Source organism: Triticum aestivum, chromosome 4B, assembly GCF_018294505.1.
Source record: "Triticum aestivum cultivar Chinese Spring chromosome 4B, IWGSC CS RefSeq v2.1, whole genome shotgun sequence".
Lineage (NCBI taxonomy): Eukaryota > Viridiplantae > Streptophyta > Magnoliopsida > Poales > Poaceae > Triticum > Triticum aestivum.
Genome location: NC_057804.1, coordinates 556950760 through 556960996, shown reverse-complemented (window position 1 = coordinate 556960996; position 10237 = coordinate 556950760).

Genomic DNA, 10237 nt, shown 5'->3' with positions numbered 1-10237 from the left:
GGCTCTAATGGGTTGGTTCTGAATCTTGCAAGCTGGGAATCATGAGATGTGTAGGCATATTTGTTGTACTTATTATTTGAATCTTATTTGTTGGTTCTGAATCTTGCAAGCTGGGAACCAATGAGATGTGTAGGCATCTTTGTTGTACTTATTATTTGGATCTTATTTGTTGGTTCTGAATCTTGCAAGCTGGGAAACACGGCATGATGTTGCAGAGGACAACAACCATAACAAACAGTTCAAACTTGGCTAGTATTATCTTTGTGAAAGTGCGACAAATGTGCTGATCGTGTGCTTCCTGAGAATAATAATTCTAATTGTTGTGCATGTTGATCGTGTGGCACTGATAGAATGAGCGAATGCATTTCTTGTTTTAAGTATAAATTTCTATTAAAGCTAACTAAATTTAAGTAAAGTGACCACAAACTCCTGTTATTATAGTACCAATACTGACCCACTCATGAACCGACATGTGGCCGGAGTAGGTTTCTTAATGGAGGCGTTTCAATGTGCTGAGGGTGCATCTTCTGCCGGGCATGCAGCGGACGAGGGAGGGGTAGTAACTGTTGTCGCCTGTACACACTCAACTTACTGTTGAATCCAGTTCCCCAAGAGCTGAAAAACGTACTGCTGCCACCGCCTACACACTCGTTCACTCGAAGAGACTCCAATGGCGATCCGAGGGGTGAGCCTGCTGGATATGTACTTCAGCAAGGAGTTCCCCTTTGAGTTCGCTGTTCAGTCCTATGGCTGCACCAAGTTGAATGTGATGTACACCAATGATACGGACTCGATGAAGCTCTACCTTGCCTCAGTCCTATGGCTACACCAGGTTCTGGAGCATTCGCCCGTTTCATTGGTAGCACCGAGTGCACCTTCGATACGGTGGAGAGAAGGAAGAACGCAACGATTCGGCCATCTGGTGCAACATGTTGTCGGCATCCAGAAGCAATACACGATCATCAGCAACGGGCAGGAGAAGGACTCCGTGGTTGACATCGCTGAGACCATCATCGACCCCTGATACACCAACATGAAATAAGACGACCTGAACACGTGGGGGTACCTCTAAATCTAGGCTACATAACCTACGCGGCCAAGGACGCATACGCATGCTACCACATGTACAGGCAGATCTTGGACATGAGGGCGTGTCTACTTCCCGTAACCGACGAGTACACGGACAGCCGCATCGTCATGATCAAGCGTGACAGGAAGGTCTAGATGTTGTACTTTATCTATTTATAAGCACCTTTATCTGTTGCATTAGCCTATGTGTCATAATTATCTGTTTTGTCCGAAATATTTCTTTTAAGAACCCATTAACCTGATTGCTTTTTTAACTGGCTATTTTCTTATGTATGTAAACTAGTTCACTTGTCCGTAAAAAAAACTAGTACACTTGGCTGCCGTGCTTTGAATCTCCTTCCTCCCAACATATTCCCCTCCTCAGGTGGACCCACCAGGTCTCTGAATTTTCTCCCACTTTCTTTTTCGATGTAAACTGAGTTTTCTCCCAGTACTTTCCCCTAGAACCAACTCAACTGTCCCACGTCTAGCCTAAAAAATAATAATACCCCACGTACTATTAACTCATCAAATTAAAATGATATTTTATTTCGTAAGTTGAAAGTTCTTACAAAATAATAATAATAATTGTTTATATATAACTTGGCAAGTTAACTCCTAGTCATTGCGTACATAAGCTTGCAAAGATTACACTGACGTGCAATCATGTGTTTATGTTTTTATAACATTTCTCCGTCTAGCCCAACATGATATTTTCACCTAGCCCAGCAAGTCTGCGGATTTCGAGAAAAATGCAAATGGGATTTAAACGGGCTGCATAGATGCTACATCCTTGTTTCACCCAGCCCACCAAATGGACTAAAAAACAAATGGACTGGTTGACATGTGGGCTAGTAGGTCGAAGCCAAAAAGGCGTTGGATTTACATCCAACGGCCGGCATTCTTCTTCAATCTCTCGTCTTCTTCCCCCAGTGCTGCCGGAACCGCCTGCTCCAACCTTCGGCATCCAGTGGCGTTGTTTTGCTCTCCTCTGCGAAACGCTACCCCGCCGACGGCCAGGCCATCCCTCCACTCTACACCTCCTGTTATTCTCTGCCGAGTGTAGGCCCACCCCGCACCTGAACCAGTCAAGTTTCCCACTCCTCTCCGTCTGCGACTCCACTCCCGCGTCTTCCCCATCTCCGGGTCGTTCCAGTCTGGGGCCTCACCGTTGTCCATCGCCTCAGTGCGCTTAGCGCGGCGTGGTCAACATACGAGAGTCATCGGAAGAGGACTGTACGTGGAGAGCCTGACGGCTTGGACCCACGAGGTCCATGGTCGCACACAAGGAAAGTTCCTCCTTATTACGCACTATACGTGCACTGTACGTGGGAAGGGCTTCTGTATTTCGCGAAAAAATGTTCCCCCGCTGACAGGTCGGACCCACCAGCTATATCTGCGCACGCAAGGAAGTGCCTCCTTATTACGCACCAAAAAATGAATACCCCCTGTTAGCTGGGACCCACCATAGTGCATGTCTGACTTGTGGGCCTACTAAGTTGACGAGGATGGAGGGCTTTGTCAACTTAGTCAATATGAACGATTCTAGCTCCAGTGACCGTATGATGTCCATCCAACGGCCATAGTGCTTCTTCAACCTCTGGTCTTCTTGCTCCAGCCGCCCAAAGCAGCGCCGGTTGTGCCGCGTGCGCCTGCCTCTCGTGGCCAGCTATGATGCCGCGGAGGCCTCACCGCCCCCTACTACTCCCACCGCTGGCCCAGGGTATCCCTCTACTCACCCACACCCCCTGTTATTCTGCGGCGACGGCAGCCTCACGCCGCAGCCGAACCAGTGAACTCTCGTACTCCTCTCCACGTGGGCATCCACTGTCGCGTTTTCCCTGGCTCCGCGTCGTCCCCTTCCTAGGCCTCGCCGTCGTCCACCACCTTGGTGCTCTTGGAGCGGCGTGGTCAATGTGGTCAACGACATTCCATCGGAAGAGTACTGTACATGGAGAGGCTGACAGCTGGGTCCACGTCCACAACCTAGTTTTTTTGTGATTTGCCAAGTAAGTCGCTTTGTCAGGCCTGTTGGGCTGCAAATCTTTCAACATGAGGAGAGTTTTCATTCGACTGGCCGAGAAAATGGCCCATCAGTAATGAGAAATGGGTTGTACATTTTTAAAACACATCAAACCGGCAATTAGTTTCAAATATCTTTTTTTTTTCATTTCGAAATTTTAAATTATATTAATATTTATGCATGGAGAATTTGTTGGATTTTATATTGATATACATTTATTTTTAAAATCAGTTTGAACGTGAGTCGAAATTTGGGGATTAAAAACAGTTCGGACCGCACAGAAATATGCAAAATTTCGTATAATTTTTTAACCATGGCCACAATATGGGCTGTAATGCTAACAAAAAGAATATGGGCTCCAAAAAAAACCTTAAGAATCAGCAAATGGGCTGTAAATTATTAGAAATAATGGCAGATGGGTTGTATGTTGTGTTCCACAGATTTGAGGCTTTCTAAAAAAAAGGTTGACGCACAAGCAGTGACTGTTGGATGGCCATCCAATGGCCGTCGTGCTTCTTCAATCTCTGCTCTTCCTGCTCCATCCGCTCAAACAAGTGCCGGCGGGACTGCGTGCTCCCTCCTCCCCGTGACCGGCTGTGCTGCCGCGCAGGCCTCACCGCCCCACCGTACTCCCATCGCTGGCCTAGCCATCCCTCTACTCACCCACTCCTGCTGTTATTTTCCGGCGACGGCAAACGAACCAGTAAATCCTCGTACAGTCGTACTCCCCTCCGCATGGGAAACAACTGCTGAGTCTTCCCTGCCTCCGTGTCGTTCCCTTCCTAGGCCTCGCCGTCGTCCACCGCCCTGGTGCTCTCGGCGCGGCCTAGTCAACGTGGTCAACGACCGACATGCATCTGAAGTGGACTGTACATGGAGAGGCCGACAGCTGGGTCCACGGCCGCACGCAAGGAAATGCCTCCTTATTACGCGCAAAATAATGATTCCTCCACCTAACATCAGGGACCCACTGAAAGGGCCTCTGCATTTCACGAAAAATACATTACTGCCGCTGACATCTCGGACCCACAGCTATATCTTCGCACGCGATGATGTGCCTCCTTATTACGCATAAAAAATGAATACTCCCCCTCTTAGCTGGGACCCAGTATAGTGACAGGCTGACTTGTGGGCCTACTAAGTTGACGGGGATGGAGGTCTTTGTCAACTTAGTCAATATGCACGATTCTAGCTCCAGTGACCGTACGATGTCCATCCAACGGCCATAGTGCTTCTTCAACCTCTGGTCTTCTTGCTCCAGCCGCCCAAAATAGCGCCGGTTGTGCCTCGTGCTCCTGTCTCCCGTGGCCGGCTGCGATGCGGCAGAGGCCTCACCGCCGCCTACTACTCCCACCGCTGGCCAGGCCATACCTCTACTCACCAACACCCCCTGTTATTCTGCGGCGACGGCAGCCTCACACCGCAGCGAACCAGTGAACCATCGTACTCCTCTATGCGTGGGCATCCACTGCCGCGTCTTCTCCGGCTCCGCGTCGTCCCCTTCCTAGGCCTCGTCGTCGTCCACCGCGCTGGTGCTCTCGGCGCGGCGTGGTCAACATGGTCAAGGAACGGCTTCCATCAGACGTGGATTGTACATGGAGAGGCTGACAGCTGGGTCCACGGCCGCAACAAGGAAGTGCCTCCTTATTACGCGCAAAATAATTATTCCTCCACCTAACAGCGGGGACCCACCAGATGGGCCACCGTATTTCACAAAAAAACGTTTCCCCCTCACTGCTGGGACCCACCAGCTACATCTTCGCACGCAAGGAAGTGCCTGACAGTCGGGACCCACCTGGTCGAAGCGTACGTAGCATTGTCATTCTGGTCGCGAACGTGTATGTACATATATATTGGTGGATGTAGAGGCACGCACGTGTCGTAGTAGAGGCGCGCACATAGCATGTACTCGTACGTATAGCGGCCAGGGTGCAAGAAAGAAAATACGGCCACGTATGTGTACATACGGGCGGGGTCTCGAACGCCTACTCGCGCATATATACGTACGGTCAGGGCTTGTGTACATTGGTTGGGTCGGAACGGAGAAACAACGTCATCCTCGTGTTAATGGGGAGGCAAAGGAATGCATCGTGTTCATCGGGAGGCAACGGAATGCGTCATGTTCATCGGGAGGCAACAGAACGCGTGGAAGCCAACTGGCTGGGTCGGAACGGAATGCGTGGTCATGTTCATCGGGAGGGCTTGGATGGAACAGGAGATGGAAAGGAGGCTTGGCGTACTGCAGAACGGAGGAAACGGCCTTGTGTTCCACCGGCCACGTTCAAAACGGCATCCTGTTCATCGGGAGGGGTCTGGCGTACCGCAAAACGGAGGAAACAGACCTCCTACGGTCGAAACGGGGGTCCTGTTGATCGGGAGGGGTATGGCGTACCGCAAAACAGATGAAATGGTCCTCCTACTTTCGAAATGGGGGTCCTCTGATCGGGAGGGGTGTGGCGTACAGCAAAACGGACGAAACGGACTTGTGTTGGAGCGCTACGGTCGAAACGGGGGTCCTGTTCATCGGGAGGGGTGTGGCGTACCACAAAACGGGACTACACGGGACACTGTTCATCTCCACCGTCGACCTCCTCCAGCCTCCACGGGTTACCGTCGATCTCCTCCAGCCTCCACGAGCTCCTGTTCATCCAGCCTCCACCGCACGCTACTCCACCGGCTACTGTTCAACCACCACTCCACGGGCACCCCTCCACTGTGTACTGTTCATCCAGCCCTCCACACCACGTGGTCCTGTTCATCCACCCCTCCACCTTCTACTGTTCATCCAGCCCTCCACACCACAGGGTCGTGTTCATCCAGACGCAACGCCACCGCTCACTGTTCATCCACCCCCCCCCCGCAACGCTCACTCTTCATCCCAGAGGCAGCATCAATCGGCTTCAGTTAGCAGCAGTAGCGAAGGAATAGCTCGATCGGGTTCAGTTAACAGCCATCGATCGATCGCTCGGGTTCAATTATGCGTAGCCTGCATTGCAATCGCTCGGGTTCAGTTAGAGCCCAACGCCTCGCTCGGCTTCAGTTAGAGCCAACGCCTCGCACACACGCGCGCACGTGTACAAGAGAAACGCGCATCGCTCGGCCCCCGACCTCCCACCGTAACCGGGAACTCCCCGAAATTTTCCTCGCCCTCGCTTCTACCATGGTTTTTTCCGTCATGGACGGCCCAAAGAATGTCATGCAGCTGCGTCTCCAGCCCGCCCAGGATGAAAAGCCCATTTTCTGTCATGATTTTTTGTCATAGAAGTAGGAGCCCATCACATCTATGATGATACCGGGTTTTGTCACAATTATCGTCATAGAAGTGTCATATGTGTGATAGAATTTTTTTTCGTTCGGCCCAAAATGTCACGGATGTGTGTTTTTTTGTAGTGAAATGTCTTGGCACATTTTCAGATAAGAGAAAAACGTAAATCAAAGGGCCAACTAAATAGAAAGAAGATCAGAACACCTACAAGAGATGGCTACATCCAATATCAATGGTTGTTACATACCAAGAAAATCCAAGGAACCTTTTCACGATGCTCCTCATGGTTGAAGCTTGGAGTTCGCCGATGAAAGACACAAACAAACTAACCGCTTTACTATGGGGAGATGACCTGACGTGCTCATTTGAGAAGGTCAAGTTCAGGGAAACGATAATGCTCATTTGGGATTAGGCATAATATTCACTTCAACTATGAAACTCAAACTAAGGTACTGATTAACATCCTACATGATAATCACGAATAGCAATAGTTATAGACATCTATATATATACATTAGTTAAAACACCATGAGAACATTAGTAAGTGGGCTAATTGGTTTTAACAGATAAATAGATAATTAAATTTCATGGCTTTATAAACAAATATGGATGATATAGACTAATCATCCCACAAGAAAGCAGTAATTTTAGATGCTCTAAGTCAAGGGTTTGTTCATGGAACAAGTGAGATGGTGAGAAGCATGTGAATCTGACCTCCCTTGAAGCATGGCCGTGGTAGACCAAGACCAGCCTACACAGCCCCTGAATCTAAAAACTTGCTGCTTTTTGTAATTGGAATACAAAAATGCCAAGAAAGCAAGGTAAAATATTACTATTCTCCCACTGTTTTTTAGGAAATGGCACTCTAGATTTCCATTTGACACATATACATGGTGATGTTCTATTGTCATGTATCGATGATCCAGAGAAAGAGGCCTGAAAATACAGTAAGTTAATTACATGAAGATGTCCTATAACTTGCAAATAGAGGAACATAACTAAGACCTTGGAAATCTCAAGTACAGTTTGCAACACAAGGTTGCTTCCTTTTGACTGAACATTCTCATATCATCCAAAAACTATGGCAAAATTATAAAACAAAAAATTCCTGCATGATCAATAACAAAAGGAAAATGGCCAACTACTCTAACACATTGATTACTTGCCTTGCAAACTTTCTGTTCATTGGCTTGTTTCAGATTAGGCCATTATTCATATATAATTGACAATAGCAACGATAGTAACAGTAGGAGGGTCGAATTCTCTCAATTATATATTGCAAAAAATTAGGGTCGTAGCAATCTCTGACTTGGCTAGTTTTACCCTGAACAAAATTGCGATTCCAGAAAACAACATGGATTTTCAGAAGAAGCCCTTGCACCCGGTCAATAGTCCAATTACCTGATTGGAGTGAGGGAGAAATGAAGGTAAGAAGAATGAGCAACAAACCTAAAGTGAGGGGGAACTAACCAAGAAATGAACACGAAGAAACTATCAGACCCATTAATTTATCCATATACATGATTGGAGTATAACTTAAAAATGAAAACTATCTAGGGAGATTAGAGAGAGAGAGAGAGAGAGAGAGCCCACCTTATTTTACCCCCTTCCTCAAGATCCTCCCTCTTCTCTTCTTCCTTTGATCTGCACATATCTTGTATAGAAAAAACATAAAACAAGAAATCCAACTTAGATTAAAGAACCAGGGGGGAAAGAGATAAAAAGTCAGGGGAGGAAGATGGTGAAGCCAAAGATTTGCAGCCGAGATTGGGGAACGACGACCGACCAGAAGTAGCCCATAGTGATGGTCGGCTCCATTCCACCATGACGCGAGCACGCCGCCGGAGCTCCAGCTTGGCTTCTCCTTCCCACATGCCCGTCCTACTCATCCTCCTTTGCTCCTCCACACCAGGCATGAAGACCACACCAGCCATGCTCTCCTATGATGGTGACATGTGCCTGATCCAGAATCACTAATTTAAGAATTGTATATGAAGATGGCGACACACAAATGGGTAGCCCAGATTAGGGACGGTTAAGAAGGCCGGTGAGCAGAGTCCTCAAATCTACCATGACACGAGTGCCACCTGGAGCTCCGGCCTCGGTGCTACTTTCCCCCACCGTCGTCTTCCTCATGTCGCTTGTACTCCCCCAAGGCCGCAACTTCCACTCGGTGGAGAGAAGCAACGACAGATGGTGGATGGGGAGGGAGGAGAGGCAACAGGCGCTTAGTGGAGAGAAGCAAAGAGAGTTGGCGGCGGAGAGGTGGTGGTGGAGAAGAGGAAGCGGGGCTGGAGGAGGGGAGGGATTGGTGGCTGGAGGAGGAGAGGGATTGGTTGCTAGGGTTTTCACCGTGCGCAGCCCCGATCCACCTTGCAAGCCTCATTTTTTGTATGTGAAAGCTGATCCCGCACGCCATCAAGCTGGGCCCACAACAGATGGAAGCCCACCCGTCAGCCAGATGTGCAAGAAAAAGGTATGTGGAAAAAACAAGCCGCGTGATCCTTGATAGATAGCGTGTTAAAAAAGCTCCGTCGAGGCAAATCGAGCGACCCAAAATCATTACCGCTCGCAGGTGCCTCCGCTATGCGGGTTGCACAGCGTGGTTTATATGTTCGATGGCCCATTAAGGCCCATTACTTCCTCTGACGAATTCCCTTAACTCTCCGGTACTCTCAAAAATACCCGAATCACTCGGAACCTTTCCGATGTCTGAATATAGCCTTCCAATATATCGATCTTTACGTCTCAACCATTTCGAGACTCCTCGTCACGTCTGTGATCTCATCCGGGACTCCAAACAAACTTTGGTCATCAAATCACATAACTCATAATACAAATCGTCATCGAACGTTAAGCGTGCGGACCCTACGGGTTCGAGAACTATGTAGATATGACCAAGACACATCACCGATCAATAACCAATAGCGGAACCTGGATGCTCATATTGGCTCCTACATATTCTATGAAGATCTTTATCGGTCAAACCGCAGGTTATTCCAAGTCAGGATCCTTCTATCAGATATACGTTGATTCAGCATGCCCGTTTTCCTCTGGGCAATGATCGTTTTGTTAGATTTATGAAACATGATGAGGGAGAGAATTTCAAGGGGAGTCATGGGTTCCACAAGGGTTGGCTTATGTTCATTGGGATTCCTCTTGATTATCGCAATACGAAGTTCATATCACAGGCGGTTGACACCTTTGGGAAATTTCAGTCTTGGGATAGTGAAGATCCATATTTGGTTCGGACTCTAGTGGAGGCAAGTTTCCCTGACACGCCATTGGTGCCACGTGATGTGGTATTTTGAGACTATGCTGAATGGGGAGGAGCCACTACTAGGAAAATGCCTATAGATAGAAGTTTACGAGTAGCGCTTGTTTGCAACCCAACGCTACTAGTAGTTAGTAGTAGCACTGGCTACAAACAGCGCTATTGGTATATGTTAGCAGCAGTGCTTGTTACCTGGGCTCACGCCACTACTAAGTGTTACACAGCACACCCCCTGGTCAAAAAATAGCAGCAGCGCCTGTCCTCCAACCTGCGCTACTGCTAGTATAGTATCTATAGCTCCTGTTTTACTAAGCGCGCTACTGCTAATTTTTCTATGTATAACATTTTACCAGTAGCGTGTATTTCTGGCCAGCGCTATAAGTAGTGCAACCCTAGCTGTAGATATTTTGCAAGCTGCCATAGCAGTAGCGCGTATGGGTGACCCGCGCTACTGCTATGCCCGCCAGCCACCTACCACCTTTCCCCTTCTTCCTCCCCTCTCTTCTGCCCCCTTCCTTTCTCCCCCTTTCCTTGCACCTTGCTTGTTCCTTTCAATGCTCCCCCACCACCACCCCTCCATTAGAGCCTTCCCTCCCCCTCTTCTTTG